Source organism: Colletotrichum chrysophilum (genome assembly GCF_026319265.1).
Source record: "Colletotrichum chrysophilum strain AFK26 chromosome Unknown scaffold_231, whole genome shotgun sequence".
Taxonomy (NCBI): domain Eukaryota; kingdom Fungi; phylum Ascomycota; class Sordariomycetes; order Glomerellales; family Glomerellaceae; genus Colletotrichum; species Colletotrichum chrysophilum.
Genome location: NW_026517518.1, coordinates 14,393 through 32,522, shown reverse-complemented (window position 1 = coordinate 32,522; position 18,130 = coordinate 14,393). Strand labels below are relative to the sequence as shown.

At 33.1% G+C, this 18,130-nt stretch overlaps 1 non-coding gene across 1 annotated transcript; it reads left to right on the top strand.

Moving 5' to 3' along the window:
- Window positions 1-5,243: 5,243 nt before the first annotated feature.
- Window positions 5,244-5,315, top strand: COL26b_013447. The gene has a single exon. It is a non-coding gene; the product is annotated as a tRNA-Val (tRNA).
- The last annotated feature ends 12,815 nt before the right edge of the window (window positions 5,316-18,130 follow it).

Here is an 18,130-nt window from a genome sequence, read left to right as displayed (position 1 = left end):
AGATCCTCATAATCAAAGATTTTTTAGTTATTTAAGCTTATTTACTTTTATGATGATAATACTTGTAACAGCTAATAATTATTTATTAATGTTTGTAGGATGAGAAGGGGTTGGAGTTTGTTCATACCTTTTAGTTAGTTTCTGATTTACTAGAATTGCGGCTAATCAAAGCTCTATGTCTGCTTTTTTAACTAATAGAGTTGGGGATTGTCTTTTAACAATAGGTATGTTTGCTATATTATGATCTTTAGGTAATTTAGATTATACTACAGTATTTTCATTAAGTCCTTATATAAATGAAAATATCGTTACTATAATAGGTATATGTTTATTAATAGGTGCTATGGCTAAAAGTTCTCAAGTAGGTCTTCATATTTGATTACCTATGGCTATGGAGGGTTTGTTAAATAGGGCTCTCCTTAAACTTCACTATATGCGGGAACATCCCGTTTTAAATTCTTGGTCCTCTGTCTATTTAGACTTCGGCAAAATCCAAGAAGAGGGACAATCCGCAGGAAACTTCATAAAAAATGAAGGCTCCTCAGAGACTACATGTGAAGCAATTAATATCAATGATAAGTTTAAGTGATGATTTATAGGTTTTACCGAAGGAGATGGATCCTTTATTGTAAATAAAGATGGGTATTTAGAGTTTAAAATCACACAATCTAGTGTGGATGCTCAAATACTGTTTTATATAAAGAAGGAATTAGGATTCGGATCCGCATCTGTACAAGATAAGGTAAATAAAACTCATCATTATAGAGTTAGGGATAAAAAAAATATCCTTAAATTAATTCAAATATTTAATGGTAATATTGTAACTAGTTATAAATTAAATCAATTTAAAGTATGAGTTGATGCTTTTAACAAAGTATATAAAACAAATATACATTGTATAGAAGATAAACATGAGTTAACTTTAAATAATGCATGATTATCAGGATTTACTGATGCTGAAGGTTGTTTTACTTCTTCTACTTCAGTATCTAAGTCAACTGGTCAAACTATAACAACTGTGAGATATGTTATATCTCAAAAAGATGATATAGAATTTAGTAAAGACTTAGCTGAGAAAATCAATGGTTATATTACTCATGTTAAAAGTTATAATGGATACAATACAGTAGTAAATTTTGGTAAATTAAATAAAATTTTACTATATTTAAAAAATTATCCATTAAAAACTAAAAAATTTATATCATATAAAAGATGATTAAAAATTTATGGATTAGTTAAAGATAAAAAACATCTAACTCCTGAAGGTAGAATTATTATAAAATTTCTGAGCCCTCCGGGCTACTAAACTTATCAATTAATTGAAGATATAGTCCGAACAATAACGGAAGTTATTGAGTATTTTCATCGTATACGTACAATAAAAGTACATAATGAAAATCAACATTTTTGCCTACACCTGTTTCTGCGTTAATTCACGCGGCTACTATGGTTACAGCCGGAGTATACTTATTAATTCGTTCATCTCCTTTAATTGAGTATAGTTCTACAGTATTATTAATATGTTTATGATTAGGTGCAATAACAACTGTATTTAGTTCTCTTGTAGGTTTATTCCAACAAGATATTAAAAAAATAATTGCTTACTCTACTATGAGTCAATTAGGTATGATGGTAATTGCAATAGGTTTATCTTCTTATAATATAGCTTTATTCCATTTAGTTAATCATGCCTTCTATAAAGGATTATTATTCTTAGGTGCAGGTGCAGTTATTCATGCAGTAGCTGATAACCAAGATTTAAGAAAATATGGAGGATTAGGTGCATTCTTACCTTTAACTTATTCTGTTATATTAATAGCAAGTCTTAGTTTAGTTGCTTTCCCTTTTATGACAGGATTTTATAGTAAAGACTTTATATTAGAATCCGCTTATGGACAATATTACTTTAGCAGTATAGCTGTTTACGTTATTGCTGTTATAGGTGCAATATTTACTACTTTATATTCTGTAAAAGTTTTATATCTAACTTTCTTAGCTAATCCTAACGGAAATATAGTTTCTTACAAACATGCACATGAAGGGGATATATTCTTAAGTTTACCTTTAGTAGTATTAGCTATTTTCTCTATATATTTTGGTTATATAACTAAAGATATTTTTATAGGTTTAGGTTCAGGCTTCTTTACAGATAATAGTATATTTATACACCCTACACATGAAATATTAATAGATACAGAATTTGCTGTACCTACTACATTTAAATTGTTACCTTTATTCTTTACAGTATCATTTACAGCTATAGCTATAATTTATTCTGAATTTTTCCCTAATTTAATAAACAGTTTTAAATTATCTAATTTAGGTCATTCTATTTACGGATTCTTTAATCAACGTTTCTTAGTTGAATATTTCTATAATAAATATATTGTTAATTTAGTTTTAAATATGGGAGGTCAAACTACCAAAATTTTAGATAAAGGTAGTATAGAACTCTTAGGTCCTTTTGGTTTAGAAAAATTATTAATTAAAATTAGTAAAATTATTTCTAGCCTGAATACAGGTGTTGTTACAAATTATGCCTTATTTATATTAATAGGATTTATTGCATATACATCTATATATTACTCTTTCGGCTACGCCGCAAATTTAGATTTAGCATCTTTAACTCTGTTATTTTCAATTAGTATTATAACACTTTATAACGGATATAATGCAGAAAATACTCGATTTCGTTTTCGCTCTCTCCTTTAGATATACCGGTCCCAATAAGGGAATAAAGGGTCGAGATAAGGTAATATTATTAAATAAATTGTCACCTGATGGGATCTTTTTGCTTAGCCTACCGTGGATCGGGTTGGCTCTAATTTTTGAAATTAATTGGGATAGAGTCGCATAATTGCCTATAGATAGTACGATAATGCAGCTATTATTAGCGTTTATTCTGTTGTGTTCATGGATTATTATCCAATCCTATAGAAATAGAAGGTTGGGGAATATTGAAGGTTCACGAGCTCCTGTCCCCCCATTCCCCTCCGGGGATCGGGGAAGAGAAAATATATGATCTATCTTTATAAATCATACAATATATATATTCATTATAAGTGGAATTAGTCACTATTCAATTAAGCTATTTACGGATTCATCCAAAGGAAGAGATTTCAGCATATTTGATATTATAAATAGATTTGATCTATGGCAAATTTATTTATGTGTATTTATTCTTTTTGTATATATTATTATAATTTTTATTTATATAAAGAGAAAGGGACCCATAGATATAATATTATTATGAATTTCATCACTTTTTTTGAGAAATTTTTGAATTATATTGATCTCGGTTTTTTCACCTGTAAAGGGAGAATTACTTATAACCATGTTAACTTCATCTATTTTTAGAACAATTTGTATAAATATCTATCCCCCATTAGGTGATCTTGTATCAGACTTCGTAAGGAATCCGGGAATGAGTTTTAGTTTTATCCTTTCGTATATAGAGGAAGTTAGTAAAAATTATTAATAATTTTTCTTCAGTTTACTCTTATGGTCAAAACCATTTGTTAAATGGTTTATCTACTATTAGAGTAAAATTTTGGGATTCCATTTTTTCTAAGTTTAACTTTAACAATAATCAAATTTTCGTAAGATTAAAGCAAAATTGTTTTATGTTTTTAGGGTTATTACCAAAAATTCATGGGTATTACCTTTTATATAAACCTTCTGGTGCACTACATGTTTCTCCAGATCAAGGTAATTCTAATATACCTATCGTTACAAACGAGCAATGAAAGAATCATTGTGATCAACAAGAAACAAGATGAGCTGAAGATGATAAGTATAAAGGTCATGAATACAAATTTAAGGGTATAAACCCCATAATTGAACCTAAATTAAGTTATACTGAGCGTACAGTATTGCGTCTTTTAGAACAAAAATCCCATTATGGAGACTTGTATGCTCTTGTATCTAAAGGTAAAGAAATATATCCTGTTCCCTTTAAATCTTTATGATTAAAATTTGACGATTTGGATCCAAAGGGTTTTATTTTTCCATTTGCTAAAGATTTTAAAATACCTTTATTTAAAATATCAGAGCCTTTGGGGGAGGTTTTACCGGTTTTACCTCCGGGATTTGAAAATAATAAATTTCATGTAATAATACAATTTTGGCATAACTCAAGCAGTAAAACAACAACGAGTGCTAGTTTTATGGAAAAACTTCAGGTTAATTATTTTATATTTTCAAAAGAAGTTGATATAGATCCAATTATTGTAAACAATTTAGATTTAAATGAGAAAATACCATACCGACGTATTAGCAATACGAATGGTTCAAGCCGTTATTTTCCTTATAATAATATAAAACCTAAAATGACTCAATTTTTTGACTATTATCATGTTATATATTATTCCATGTATAATATATCATTAAATCTTCCAGTTACTTCAGGTTTTTATTTAAGTGAAGTTGGATACAAAGAATCATGTTTTAGGGATTCTGTTATAGAAGTTGAAAATTGTATTATTAAGAATGATATTATGTATAGGTACCCTAAAAAGCAATTTTCTCATTATGAGTATCAAACTAATACAAAGGCTGATACTAAAAAACTTCAGGCATTAAATGGAATAGATGAACGGGGTGACTTAGGTATTAGAATTATCCAAGCGTATGATGTATGAGATTCACCGAGCGTATTAGATTTTAGGAAATTAGAATACTCTTCTACTATAGCACAACTTCATAATGGTTTTAAAGCAGATGGTTCTCTAACGGGATCACCTAAGAGTTCCAATTATTTAGCTGATCAAATAGAAAAAATTCGTAGAGAGCGATAAACCTTATAAGGTCAATATTATATAATTTTTATTAAATAAAAATATACGGTTGGCTGACCGCGGTTTCGGCCTGCATGCGGTTTCACCGCATGCGTCCGAAGCCTAAACTGCCAGCCGACGTAGTCGATCCCATTTCGACGAGGCTACCCCATTACATACTTCGTAATGAAAACAGGGGACAGGAGCAATGCTGACGAAGTATACCCCCCCCTGAAGGACGGCTTCGCCATGCTTCTGACCCCCATACCCCCCGTCCCCTCGTCCCCTCGTCCCCTGTTTTCGGCTTCGCACCCTCCCTCCTCCTCAATTCATTGAGGAGGAGGGAGGGGGACCGAGAGAGGGGGTACGGGTAAAGGGGGGGGGTATGGGGGGGTATGGACGGAGAAGATGCGATGATTAAAAAATGTATGGATTTATTAGTGATGTACTTGCTTAGTTCAAAAATAAAAGGGATTAGCTTAATGGTAGAGCAACCGTTTTACACACGGTGGGTTAAGTGTTCGAATCACTTATCCCTCTTAGTGCTTATTGAAAAATAAGCACTAAAGAGCCCCTGAATGCTAATAATAAGGTAGTACTAACCTTTCCTATAATACATAGGTAATTTCAGAAAAACTTTTCACATCAAGTTAACAGTTGTAGTATTAGAGTGAAACAGCAGGACGGCTCCTAGAATAGTACATAGCGGATACGGTAGGATATATACATCGCCCGTGCATGATGAAGTGTATATGAACAGAGAAAGTGTGACTATCCGCTGAAGGTTATATATGACCTATTGGAGACCTAACTTTAAAAATTAACAGGTGTAATATGCCGTCGGCATTCGCAGTAAAATGTATTTAAATCTTTATTAATATATACTAACTACGAATGTGCATAACCTTTATAAATTGAGTAGAGCCGTAAAGTCGAGGATATCGTATTGTACATAGATTAAAGCAAGCCATTTTAAAATAAAAAACAAACATGAAATATACAATGAAAAAATTCTTATATCTTATTACTAAACACTTAAGTATGGTTAACCTAATTGTAGGTATACTTGGGTTAATTACTGTATTTTTAATTAAATACTATGGTATTGCTCTTTACATTATTAATTCTTTTGGTTTTGCAAATACTACTTTCAATGAGTATATAATTACAGGGTTTTTCGGGTTAATTACTAGATTAGGCCTTAAGGGTATAGTAGAAGAAGGTTATACAACTCTTTTTATGACAGCTACCATTCCCCTTGAGGGGACGGGGGCCCCTGACAGTAATCCTATTTCGAAGGCTGATAATACAGGTAGTAGTAGCGGTAGTTCGGGTACTAACAATACTACAGGTAGTACTAGTGGTAATTCACCTATTAATAATACTACAGATAGTGCTAGTGGTAATTCACTTACTAATAATACTACAGGTACTGGTAGTTCGGCTACTAATACTGAAGGTTACATAGAACCAGATACTAATCCAGCTCCATATCCCCCCCGTAACGATAAGCCAATTATTCCTACAGAGGCTGAGAGGTATAATGCAGATCAGGGTGCGTTAAATTTATTCAATATAATCTCTTTTCGTTCAACCTACCTTGATTTTATAAAAGGAAATCTTCTATATCCCTCAGAATATGGAAAATTAAAATCTATATTTGAGGCGGTTTACAAGCTCGAAAAAAATATAGACATGTTAGAGGAGGAGTGTAAGAAGCTAGATAAGAATTCTTATATTTCTTCTGAGAAACTTAAAAGGTATAAATCCAGAATAGAAGAATTATATGAGAAGAAGGAGCAACTTAAAAAAGAACACGCTCCTAATATTAATATGCGTCCACTTAATAAGTTTCAGAATGATGAGATACCATGAACTAAGACAACCCACAATTTCACACCAGAGCGAACTCATAAAAGAGATCATTCTATTAATTCGCCTGAACCGGTTAAACGTCCAAAGTTATCAGAGGATGCACAAAAAAAAATCGAGGGTATTCAAAAAATAATAGATATGCTTTTAAAAATGGATCCTGAAAAGTATGCAGACAAAATTTCTAACCATAAAGAAAGTATTGCTAAACTAGAAGGTTCTTTTTCTGATAATAGAGGGCCTTCTTCTAGCTCCTAAAACTTAAGTAATCCAGTTAAGACAGGGCGGTTTCACCATGCATACTTCTGCTGGCGTAGCATGCCAAGCATACTTCTGCTGGCTACGAAGTCGCGATTTCATAACGAAGTATGGCTTCGCGACGTAGTAGCGACTACGTAGCGAAAAGGGATTAGCTCAATGGTAGAATTAGCATAATTTAAATCCTGTAGATATTACTACATTATAGAATATAGGTATAGGGCTTGGCCTATTATTTCTATTTAAAAATAAGGGAGTAGATAAAATAATATCCATAACTTTAAGAGTTCTAGAAATTTATTTTCATATTATTATTTATATACTGTTTTGCAGTTTGGTGTGAGCTAGCCCCTCACTAAAATCCAACTACTACCCTGTCAACAATTTAATTTTTTAATCATATGAGAATATTAAAAAGCCATCCTTTATTAAAATTAGCTAACTCGTACCTTATAGATACATCACAACCAACTAATATTAGTTATCTTTGAAATTTCGGTTCCTTACTTGCAGTTTGTTTAGGAATACAAATAGTTACTGGAGTAACTTTAGCTATGCATTACAATCCAAGCATTGCTGAAGCCTTTAACTCTGTAGAGCATATTATGAGAGATGTAAATAATGGATGATTAATACGTTATTTACATAGTAATACAGCTTCTGCTTTCTTCTTCTTAGTTTACTTACACGTAGGAAGAGGTATGTATTACGGTTCATACAGAGCTCCTAGAACTTTAGTTTGAGTAATAGGTGCTATAATTCTTGTAGCTATGATGGGTATAGGTTTCTTGGGTTATCACAATAGCCCAAAATGACATATTAATTCTGGGTTAATACCTAAAAATAAATTTAACCGCAACAACAACTTCGGAGGAGGTAAAAAGCCGGCAAGCTTGCGCGACGTAGTCGAAAAAGCTAGATTTTACAGTACTTCAACCAAAGTTGATAATAGTATAAAATTAAAGAACTTTTTATCAGATAAATCATTAAATCCTGTTATATGTTATGAAAACTTACATTTAGAAGAAACTAAAAATAAAATAAACAAGTATTCTAAAGGTAAAAGTGGTATATATCTTATACTTAACCTAATGACATTGGATTATTATATTGGTTCTGCTTCTACTAATAAAATATATTCCAGATTCCATAGACATTTAATAGGTTTGAGTGGAAGTAAAATAGTTAAACTCGCGGTAAAAAAATATAAATTAGAGAACTTTGCTTTTATTGTATTAGAAGAATTTCCTGAAATAATTACTAAAGAAAACAATAAAAATTTGTTAGACTTAGAGGATTTTTATTTAAAATCTCTGTTACCTAACTATAATATACTAACTGAAGCGGGTAATAGTTTCGGTTATAAACATACTGAAATAGACCGTATAAAAATGAAAGCTAATTATAGTGAAGAACGTAGATTAGCAATAGGAAATCTTAACAGGGGAAAATTATTTAGTGATGAAACTAAGCAAAAAATAAGAGAAAAAGCTTTAAACAGATTACCGAGAACTTTTACCAATGAAGCTATATCTAATATGAAAAAGGCTTCTAAACCTATCGTATTATATAATAAAGACGATACTGTTTACGGAGAATATACATCTATTACAGAAGCAAGTACAGTTTTAAGCTGTAGTGTTAAAACAATATATAGAGCGTTAAAAAGTGAAAGTAAACTATTAAAAAAACGTTGAATTGTTAAATTAAAATAAAAGAATATATGTTATAGTCCCACAAGTAAAAATCTATTTGCAATTTTTATAAAGAAATTTAGATTAAAGTGGTATATCCTGACGAGGATATAGAATAATTAAATTGATTATTTGGCAATGCTAGTGAAAACGGTTAAAATCTACCAAGACAAGACCGTCGGTTATATAAATAATCGCTACAGACTGGGTCACTGGTGGGTGGCTGAAATGCTGCTTAATGTACAGTCGGAACTTTTAGTTAAATTACTTTAACTAACAAAATAACAAATTGAAAGTTATTCTGGTTTATTATATTTAAATATCTCTAAAATTTAAAATTGTGATGGTGGTGGTACTTCAGATGTACTGTACCGGCAGGGTAAAGTGGGTTTATAAGCCGACTACCACCCTAAAAAAAAAATATCTAAAAAAACATGATGATTTTAACAAACAGCCAATTTTTACCAGATTATTCTCTAGATTGAACTTTTTACTTATATGGAGGAATACTTATTTTTGGTTTAGCTATAACAGGGTTAGGTATATTATTTATGCAGCAAAGTGGATCTATACCTAATCCTATAGATTTAACTAGTTCAGATAGTCCAAAACAAAAAAATCTCCGGTAGATAGAGATTTAAGTACAAGACTAAGGGCTCAATCTGATCATAACGATATTCTTCATAATAGTTTTAAAAAACAAATACCTTATTCAAGTTTTCCTACAAATCACCCGGGCCATCTTACTTTACAAAATCAGGCTAGATTATATAATATGGTAAGGGGTACTGAATATGAAAGTACGATGTATCGCCTTGGTCTTACTACTATCGCTATTTATTATACAGAGACTCGTGCAACACGTGTTTTTTCTAGCAAAACTCTTATAAAAATTGCAGTTGAAGGGGAAAACAGAGGGTACTAGGTATATTTACCAAGCTTTAGGCTTTCTCGTCATATGTTTTGAATTAATAAAAATTTTATCGATAAAACTTATAATAAATAAGTTTGTATGTTTTACCTTACGGGCAAATGTCATTATGAGGTGCAACAGTTATTACTAACCTTATAAGTGCTATCCCATGAATTGGACAAGATATCGTTGAGTCAACAAACAATACAGTAATTAATTTAGAAATGATTGTTATTATTTTATTTTCTTTAGGACCATTAGGTTATCAGCAAATTAAAAGCATTTCTTTACCTACTATAGGTATTGTTAATAAGAATGCTTTAAAAAAAAGTAATAAAGCTTTAAGAATGAATAAAGAAGAATACTTATCAATTCCTTCATCTTTTTTAAGTTTTCTTGTAGGACTAATAGATGGAGATGGTTATTTTCAAATAAGTAAAACACCAAAAGGATATATAACCATGAAATTAGTTATATCATTACATTTAGATGATTTATCTACTTTAGAATATATTCATTCTGTCTTAAAATTAGGTAAGATAAATATTTATAAAGATTTAAGAAGTCCAACATGTAAATTAGTAATTAATAGAACTGATCTGCAAGAAGTCTTATTTCCTTTATTATTGTACCATAATATTTTTTTCTTAACTGATACTAGAATAGATCAATTTAATTTATCCATGTATATATTAGAAAAAGATATTAAGATGTATAATGAAATACCTTCATCTATTCCTGCTGTTTTTAAATTACCGGATAATCCTGCCGATTATATATTATTACATTTTTTTAAAAATTGAATTGTAGGATTTACATGTTCAGAAGGTTCTTTTTTTATAAAAAGCAATAATGATGGTTGTTATCAACTAAAACAGAGATTACATACTAATTTATTTGAAGCATTTAAATTAATATTTAATACAAATAGAAAAATAGATACCACAAATAATTTTAGTCAGTTCGGTGTTAGTTCTAAAGCTGATATACAAAAAGTTATAAATTTTTTTTCATTTTCAGGTCTACATCCTTTAATAGGATTAAAATATATCCAATATACAACCTGACTTAATAATTTGCGTGTTAGTTCTAGGTATAATAAATTAAATTATCCCTCTTAAAGAAAATATAATAATAATATTAATAAATTAATAACTGTAACGGGCTCCTTAAAACAGTGATGTTTTAGAGGCAAATGGGGAAAATTACAAGAACATTTAATAAACATCCTCCGGTTTATTAGATTATTTGTAGCGGAATTTAATTCGGTATAATTAAAAGGATTAAAAGCGTTCAACGACTAACGAGTGAGTAATACCAACAATAAGCTCGACACGATACCCCCAAAACCTAATCTTTAGGTTTAAGATATAGTCTAAATACTTTGTAAACAAAGTAAGGTATAATTTAAATGTTATACGAGGCGCAAGCTCTTAATTGTCGTTTGAGGAGGTTTCTCTGTTAATAACGCTACTTTAAACAGATTCTTTGCTTTACACTTTGTATTACCATTTGTATTAGCTGCATTAGTTTTAATGCATTTAATCGCTTTACATGACACAGTAGGATCAAGTAACCCATTAGGTGTTTCTGGTAATTACGATAGAATACCTTTTGCTCCTTACTATTTATTTAAAGATTTAATTACTATATTTATGTTTGTATTTGGATTAAGCCTATTTGTATTCTTCATGCCTAATGTATTAGGAGATAGTGATAACTATATAATGGCTAACCCTATGCAAACTCCAGCTGCTATAGTTCCAGAATGATATTTATTACCTTTCTACGCTATATTAAGATCTATCCCTAATAAATTATTAGGAGTTCTTGCTATGTTTAGTGCCATATTAATTATATTAACATTACCTTATACAGATTTAGGGGAATCAAAAGGTTACCAATTTAGACCTTTAAGTAAAGTATTCTTTTATGTATTTGTAGCTAATTTCTTAATATTAATGCAATTAGGAGCTAAACATGTTGAATCTCCATTTATAGAATTAGGGCAAATCTCCACAGTTTTATACTTCTCATACTTCTTAGTTATAGTACCTTTTGTTAGTTTAGTAGAAAATACTGCAAAATATATAAGTACTAGTTCATCGATTCAAGCCAGTAAATAATAAGTCTTGAACATAATTAAAAATACTCATTCCCCTCATTCCCTGTCCCCCCCCCGTCCCTATAAGGGAATGGGGGGGGGACTACGTCTGCGAAGCCGAAACCGCCAGCCGGCGTAGTCAGAAACCGTCGTACTTCTGACGTAGTATGGCAACGAGGTTATGGATTTATTAGTGACATATTTGGATAACAAAACCAAGGATAAAAGCAAAATATATCATGCCATGCACCTCCGTCCCCTCTTCTTCACCCCCCTTATTTCTACGATGCGGTCCCCGTTCCCTTCTTCGTCCCCCCCGACGGCTTGTGACCCCCATTTCTTGCTCTGACGATCCCTCCTCCCCTACCCCCATAACCCCATACCCCCCCCTATAAGGGGGGGGGGTATGGGGTTCGGTAAAGGGAGAGCAAGAAATGGGGGTGCTTTGCCGGGAATGGGACGGGGAATGAGAAGGGGGTGCTTTGCCATACTTCGTAATGAATGGAGACGTAGTCGCCATAAAGATTATGAAGTAAATGGTTTACACTTTGACTGCAAATCTTAAGTACGAGGTTCGATTCCTCCATAGTCTTTTTATCAAATTACACCCTTATCATTTATAACTACTTTGCTTTGTATATATTAAAAAATAAATACAGAAGTAATTTCATCACCAATTAACAATTGTTAATTGGTGAAACCAAATTTTGACCAAAGAAGAAGGCGAGAGGCAATATAGTAAATTAACATCTTCGATATCTATGGGTATTGAAAGATGATTCTTATCTACTAATGCTAAAGATATAGGAACATTATATTTAATTTTTGCTTTATTTTCTGGGTTATTAGGTACAGCCTTCTCTGTATTAATTAGATTAGAATTAAGTGGACCAGGTGTTCAATATATCTCTGATAACCAATTATATAATAGTATAATAACAGCGCACGCTATATTAATGATATTCTTCATGGTTATGCCAGCATTAATAGGGGGTTTTGGTAATTTCCTTATGCCTTTAATGGTAGGTGGGCCTGACATGGCTTTCCCTAGATTAAATAACATAAGTTTCTGACTATTACCACCTAGTTTAATACTATTAGTATTCTCTGCATGTATAGAAGGGGGGGTTGGTACAGGTTGAACTTTATACCCTCCTTTATCAGGATTACAAAGTCATAGTGGACCTAGTGTTGACTTAGCTATATTTGCTTTACATTTATCTGGAGTAAGTAGTTTATTAGGATCTATAAACTTTATTACTACAGTTGTAAACATGAGAACACCTGGTATTAGATTACATAAATTAGCTTTATTTGGATGAGCTGTAGTTATAACAGCTGTATTATTATTATTATCTTTACCTGTACTTGCGGGAGGAATCACTATGGTTCTTACAGATAGAAATTTTAATACATCATTCTTTGAAACAGCTGGTGGAGGTGATCCTATATTATACCAACATCTTTTCTGATTTTTCGGACACCCTGAGGTTAAAGTTATAGGCCTCTTAACATTGCTGTATGCTGGGACCACTTTAAGTTTTAAATACTCCATCTTTAATGACATAGTAAAAATTTTAAAATATATAAGTAAATCAGCAGGTAACATAGTTATTTATGGAACCTCAGAGACTATACGCAATGAAACTATAGTATCTTCAGACCACGTTAAACAAGTATCTATACACGTACCAAAACATAAAAAACCTCTTAATGATAATCAGCTAGGTCATTATTTAGCTGGATTAATCGACGGTGATGGTCACTTTAGTAGTGCCCAACAACTAGTAATAGTATTTAGTGCACCAGACGCATTTCTTGCTTATAATCTAAAAGAATTATTAGGTTTTGGTAATGTAAAAAAAATCAAAGATAAAAATGCATACCTTTTAATTATATCTAAAAGAGAAGGAATATTAAGAATTCTTAACTTAATAAATGGTAAATTAAGATCAGAAAGTAAATTTAATCAAGTAATTAATAATATAATAAATAATCCAAAATATAAAAATATAGATATTAACTTCACTATGAATAAGACTAATGATTTTGATAACCATTGATTAGCAGGATTTTCTGATGCAGATGCTAGTTTTCAAATTAAGAAGGTTGAACGTTCAACCAGAAATAGACCAGAAATAAGATTAAATTACCAAATAGATCGGCCTTCGGTGAAAAATAATACTTTACTAATAAAAATTAAAGATTATTTAGGTGGTAATATTGGGTACAGAAAATCTCAAGACACCTATTATTATGGTTCTACTAGTTTCGGTGTAGCTAAAAATGTTATTAATTACTTTGATAGATATAATTTGCAATCTAGAAAACATATAAGTTACTTAAGATGAAGAAAGGTATATAGATTAATACAAAATAGAGAACATTTAACGGAAAAAGGTTTAATAAAGATATCAAGAATAAAAATACTTATAAACCGTCACGAAGAAAAATACTATAGTTTAAGATAGAGTCCTAACAAAAATGTAAAAGTTTTTGAGTGCTAAGATTAAACAGATATTATATATTAATACTGTTTACTTAGCCAAAATATTTGTTATATATTAATTATACCAGGTTTTGGTATAATAAGTACAACTATTTCAGCTAACTCAAATAAATCTATATTTGGTTACATAGGAATTTAAGAAGCCTTTAGCAAGCTTCATTATTAAGTTCATTACAGTATCAAACTCCGGGGAAGCCCTAAAGAATTAGGTACTAACTATCAAAGGTAACTTTGAAAGGGCTTGCTAGTAATTTGGCAAGATATAGTAACAATCCTAATTATAACTACAAAAATAGTAAATGGGTGATCGCGGATCTAAGTTCCTATTTATGGTTGACCCCAACCAGTTTAGTTTATAGGATAAAAGAGCAACGAGTAGACGGTACTGCCGCAGGTAATTTATCTGTAGGTAAGGTGTATTCTAAGTAGCCTTGAAAGAGGTTAATTCTTATTACTATAATTTTTATTAAGAATTATTAAATAATTGTATAGGGATATGTATTTATTAAGTAATGTATATATGTATCCAGCTCGATCTAGTGCTTTAGGTGATATACTGGCTTATACATTGCCCCGCTGACTGGCTGGCAGGCTGCTGAGCAAGCCTGCCAGCTACGTAGTCTCCATTCCTACCCCATTCCTATACCCCAGGGGGGAATGAGGGGGTCATAAGCATACTTCTGCTGACGAAGTATGCCCAGGAATGGGGGTATGGGACAAAAGTCGCAGTCATACTTCGTAATAAAGCATGAAATATTTTAATTTAAACTGGTTTAATCTGTCTTGGTGGCTGGCAGGCTGCTATACTTCTTACCCCTCCTTCTTTCCCCATTCCCTTCGTCCCCCCATTCCTTTATAGCGACGGGGGGGGGGGGAATGGGGTCGGCGAAGCATGCCATACTTCGTAATGAAAACAGGGGAATGAAGCCTTCATGGATGGAGACAGAAAAATTATAGGAATAAACCAGAAAGTTGTTCTATTACTTTTTAACTTAATAAGTACGAGGTAGCCGAGCCTTGTTATAACCTACTTTATCTTTTCATGCTACGCTACGGTTACGGTGCCGCCCGCACCACCGTTGCTAGTGCTCTCAATTTTTATATCTTTCATACTATACTTCTATATTACGTAAGCCTGCGACGTAGTCGCCAACATGCGCTGGCTTGGTTTAGGTTAATTAATTTTTCCTGGCATGCGGTTTCGGCGGCTTCGCAGGCGACTTCGTAGCCAGCAGTAGTCTAACTTCAACTTTATCTTTTGTTATCGGTCTATTTTACCTTGGTTAATTTTTCGCCTTATCCCCCATGCCTTATTTAGTAATGGAATGGGGGGGAGGAGGGTGGGGATCAGTACCGGAACTCGAAACCCGCCCCCCTTTAATATTTTAACTATCATCCTCCGGCCCTCTACCCAACCACCACATACCCCTCCCCCTTCTCATTCCCATAACCCCTGCCTGGCGAAGCATGGATGGGGTTATGGGGGGGGTGAAGAAAGGGGGAGGTATGAGGGACCGGATAAATTTTAATTTCCTTTTAGTTGGTTTACTTAATTTAGTTAGCATACTTCTGACCCCATTCCCCCGTCCATACTTCGTAATGGACGGGGGGGGGTCAGAAGCCCCCACAACGGTCTTAGTTAGCGAAAGATTATGCAGATTGACATAAGTTCTTCACGGGAACGGGATATAGATAGTAGGGCTAGCCCCCTTACTATAAATATTTTCAGTTGTATATCCTAGTGTAAACTAACGACCTGAGTGTCTTTATTCAGAATTTCTTTATAAATCAATATTAATAATACAATTATTGGAAGACCGATCCCCTTTTATTTTAAGAGCCTAGGTCACAAGTCTGGGCTTGAATTTAGTGCAGCTTTATCCCCTCTATCTGCGCATACAAGTATGCCTTTTCCCGCCTGGCTAGCGAAGCATGCATGGGTTTTCCCCCCTCTCTCAAAAAGAGAGAGGGGGTCCATGCTTCTGACCCCCTCCTCCCTCGTCCCTCCTCCCTCGTCCCTATAAGGGAATGGGAATGGGAAAGGGAATGGGAATGGGGTGCTATGCCGGGAACAGGAGTATGGGATTATGATAGCCATCTTTTTTGTTAACTAACGGTGCAAATAAGGTGATAAATTGACGAGATATAGAGGACCAAAATCCCTCTAGATTCCACAACTTTTAGTACTAGAGCAGGATATATATCCCGGTATCCTAATTTTAATAACCAATGTATTAGGCAGTTACTGATTTATTAGGCACTCACTGTGATGACACCACCCTTAAATTAAAGCTACAAAATTATTTTTTAAATTTAATTTTAATTATAGTCGTTCACGTCCCTATAATGGAATGGCGGCGCCGAACAAATTTGCATTTAGATTCTTACAGTACAAATTATTTTCTAATTCTAGTTTTTTTTTAGTGGATGTAGATAAAATTCTAGCGGATGCAGCCAAATATCACCAAGAATTAGAAAATTATAAAGCCCAGTTGGAAAAAGAGAAAAAAGAAGAGTTAGCAGCGGAATCAGGCGGCGGCGAATCCGCCCCCCCATTACCTGTCCCGACTACGTCGGGAAATGAGGAACCCCATTCCCCGACTACGTCGGGGGACGAGGGGGGGCATGCTTCGCCAGCCGGGGACCCTTCTTTCCCGAACCCCGAAGGGGTTAGGGGACAGGGATCAGGTAATGAAAGAACTTTTTTAACTGAAGCTAAAGAAAATATAGACAAACTAATGGAAAAACATGGGGAAGTCGAAGACAAAATGATAGATCGTGTCGAAGCAGGATACGATCTATTAGACCCCAAAAAAGCATCAGAGATTTCTAGTAAATACTCAGGTCGTAGACAGAATATTATGAACAATTCAAATGATAGAGCTGATGCCCTAGAAGCTGAATTTAGTGATCCATTAAAACCAGTCGCATATTTTTCTAAAAAAGTTGAGCTAGAAAATAGCGGGTTTAAAAAAGTTACAGAAGCTTTATGAAAAGAAGAAGAAGAAATTCATAAAGAATTAAAAAAAGGAGAATACTATAAAAATAATAAAGAGCAATATGAAAAAGAAAGATTAGAATGAAAAGAAAAACATTTAGAAAATGTTAAAGAATGTAGACAAGATAAACAAGATGTAAAAAAAATGATCGAATCTAATTTAGAAAGACCTAGTGAAATGGCTGAAGATTTAGTTAATGAAACAGGTCCTGATTATACAGGTGGAGACGATTAGATTTAGTATATAAAATCAATATTTTTTTTTACTCTTCCCCCGTCCCTCGTCCCTCGTCCCTCGTCCCTCCTCCCTCGTCCCTCCTCCCTCGTCCCTCCTCCCTCGTCCCTATAAGGGAATGGGAATGGGAATGGGAATGGGAATGGGAATGGGAATGGGAATGGGAATGGGGGGAGAGGAGCTCCTACCCATTTCATTCCTACTGCTGGATGGCTGGCTGGCGAAGCATGCGGTGAAACCGCATGCATGCCAGGCGAAGCCGGACGGTGTAGGAATGGAATGGAGGCCACCGCATACTTAGAAAAGGTTATGGGGATAATGATTAGATTAAAATATGGGTCAAAGTCTGTACAATAACTCGGGTTTACGCTATGATGTCTATTGGTATATTAGGATTCATAGTTTGAAGTTGTATATTGATGGCTTCACCTTATAGTGATATAAGGAATATAATTAATTTCGCTATATGCTGGAACAGTTTAGTGTTAATTAGTACCTTGTATGGTAAAAATCTAATTAGCTATACTCAATCAGCAGACAATCTGTCCCTGTATTCTGTAGCCGAAGGTTCGCCATATCCCCCTATTTCTTGCTCTGACGATCCCTTACGGGATATGGAGAGCAAGAAATTAAGAAAGGGGGATCAGGTTAAAAAAGATAACAAACAGAGTGTCTCAGAGACTACACGCGAAACATCTTTTTTCGCTTTTCATGCTTATTATAATACATTATTTAAAAATAGAAACCATCTTTCTGATGAATGGTTAACTTG